Here is a 2687-nt window from a genome sequence, read left to right as displayed (position 1 = left end):
TGGACCCGTTGCAACAATGAGAAGTACAAGTTGTCATGTCGAAAACGAACTTTACAACTTTGGTGGGGGGGGGGGGGAGGAGCCGGGGGAGGAGGCTGGGAAGAGATGTGAAGAGTCAACAAAGGAAGAGGCTGCAATGCTTGATAAGAAATGTACTCATTATCTTGCCCATGTAATTGTAACCCCTCTGTACAGTATGTTCACAGAAAATAAAAATAAAAATAAAAAAAGAAAAAAAGAAAAATATGGTTGTAAAATTTCACGACAATTCTTTTGAACTTCCTTTTTTTTCAATTGTGCAGTTTAAAAAAATCAATTGCACTTTAGATATAAAAAATATTCTGTGCAAGTGAAGGGTAAACAAAGGAGGAGGCTGCAATGCTTGGTAAGAAATGTATGCATTATCCTGCCCATGTAATTGTAGCCCCCCTATACAGTATGTTCTCAAATAAAATAAAATACAATTAAAAAAAAAAGAAAATATTCACCACCTATTCCTGGCAACATAGGAAAAGATAATTATTAATCCCAATCCTTTATAAGTTCAGATTTAATTTCTAGAGTGGTGGGTAGATATTTTTATACAATTGTGATAACTTCTATTCCTAAATAATTACTTCAGGAGCTATTTGGCATGGAGGTGGTTTGGTTTTACCATGGCTGGAGAGATGAATGAAATATTTGTAATACAAATACATTTTATTTAACAAAAAAAAAATATTCTGTGCTCAATTCAGCATCACATACACTAACATTGGAACGATACAGAGAAGATTAGCATGGCACCTGCACAAGGATGACATGCAAATTCGTGGAGTGTTCCATATTTTTACAACAGAAGCTGGAGGGGATGTGGCCACAAGGGAACCATACAGCATTGTTGGTGGGAATGTAAACGTGTTCAACCACTTTGGAAAGCATTATGGAGGTTCCTCAAAAGATTCCCCATAAAGCTCCCCTTTGACCCAGCAATCCCACTTTTGGGAATTTACCTAAATGACCACAAACAAGACCATACTAAAACTACTATCACAACTATGTTTATTGCAGCATTATTTATGATAGCTAAGATATGGAACCAACTTAGATGTCCCTTCTAGATGAATGGATCAAGAATATGTGGTATATATACACAATGGAATTCTATGCCTCCATCAGAAAGAATGACATTGCCCCATTTGTTAGGAAATGGAAAGACTTGTAAAAAATTATATTAAGTGAAGTCAGCCAGGCCCAAAGAAAATTGCCAGTGGGTTTACAAAGTTGTGTTTAATACCACTTCTATGATGGCTTAATGCTTTGTAAACAGAAGTCATTAGAGAAATGCAATTCAAAATTACTATGATACTACTTCATAACTATTATAAACCTCATCAAAAAAAATCAAAAGAACCAGGTGTGGTGGTAAAGGCTTGTAATTCGAAGCGTTTAGGAGGTAGGAGTAAAAGGATTTGGGTCTGAGGTCATCTTGGGTCCTGCACACAGTAAAAACCTGCCCTTTTAAAAAACTCAAAAGGTAATAATGTTGGCTGATGAGAGTGTGGAGAAAGGGAAACTTTCTACACTCTTGGTCAAAATACAGGTTAGTATTCTCCTTGTAGAAAGTAGTATGCAGTTTTCTAAAGAAATCCAAAGTTGAAATATCATCTGATCCACTAATCATGTGATTATTTCTCTCTGAGTAACTTGTATATATATATCTGTATTTCATTGTTATTCACATTATTCACAAAAGCCAAGATATAAATTGAAGTTAAGTGTTCAACTACAGACTAATAAACTGTGGTGCATGCACAAATATATTTTTATGTTTCATCCTTAAAACGAGACTTCTCCCATTATCCACAACCTATAATGACTTGAATGATGTATTCTAAATGAGGTAAAATGTTGTCTTCTGATTTTTGTAAACACACACACACACACACACACACACACACATACACACACACACACACACACACACACACACCTCAAACATTAAGAGAGAATTTTTTAAAGTAGAATTGCTGGGGCATTTAGGTCATAATGTAGAAAATAGTAGAGATACAGGATGAACCGCTATAGATTTGTAATTTACAACATGAGGATACAGGGGACAACACTGGCCTTACATAGGAATGAAGCTAAATAAGTAGGAGTTGTTATTCCTTATAGGGGTTGCTCTTTTGGGTGTTCTTCCTCCAGTAATGGATAAGAGAAACATAATTCTTTAAATATACCTCCCTGTTTGCAGAAATAATAACAAACAATACAGCAATAATTTTGTATGCTCAACATAGGACAAAATGTCAAATTAAAATACATGAGATTATCCTTGGTGTAAACTAATTATTACAAATAAGGGAAACTCTGGGACCTATATTTTTTTAAGTCTGGCTTACTTAATATAATTTTTTTTCAAGAACTTCCATTTCCTTACAAATGAGGTGGTATCATTCTTTCTGATGAAAGCATAGTATTCCGTGAGTGTGTGTGTGTGTGTGTGTGTGTGTGTGTGTGTGTGTGTGAGAGAGAGAGAGAGAGATTTTCTTGATCCATTCATCTACTGAGGGGCCTCTAGATTGATTCCATATCTTATCTATGGTAAATAATACTGTGATAAACATAATTGTGCTGGTAGCTTTACTGTGGCATTGCTTGTGGCCACATGGTTAAATGCCCAGAAGTGAGATTACTGGGTAATA

The 2687-nt window shown here is 35.3% G+C and overlaps 1 non-coding gene across 1 annotated transcript; it reads left to right on the top strand.

Annotated features, from left to right (window-relative positions):
* The first annotated feature begins 724 nt into the window (after positions 1 to 724).
* On the top strand, positions 725 to 831 carry LOC138831428 (U6 spliceosomal RNA). Its single transcript, XR_011373289.1, has one exon. It is a non-coding gene; the product is annotated as a U6 spliceosomal RNA (small nuclear RNA).
* The last annotated feature ends 1856 nt before the right edge of the window (positions 832 to 2687 follow it).

Source organism: Dipodomys merriami, unplaced genomic scaffold (assembly GCF_024711535.1).
Source record: "Dipodomys merriami isolate MVZ:Mamm:240054 unplaced genomic scaffold, mDipMer1.0.p SCAF_1951, whole genome shotgun sequence".
In the NCBI taxonomy this organism is placed as follows: domain Eukaryota; kingdom Metazoa; phylum Chordata; class Mammalia; order Rodentia; family Heteromyidae; genus Dipodomys; species Dipodomys merriami.
The sequence above is the reverse complement of the archived record's forward strand: the minus strand, read 5'-3'. Positions and strand labels throughout refer to the sequence as shown.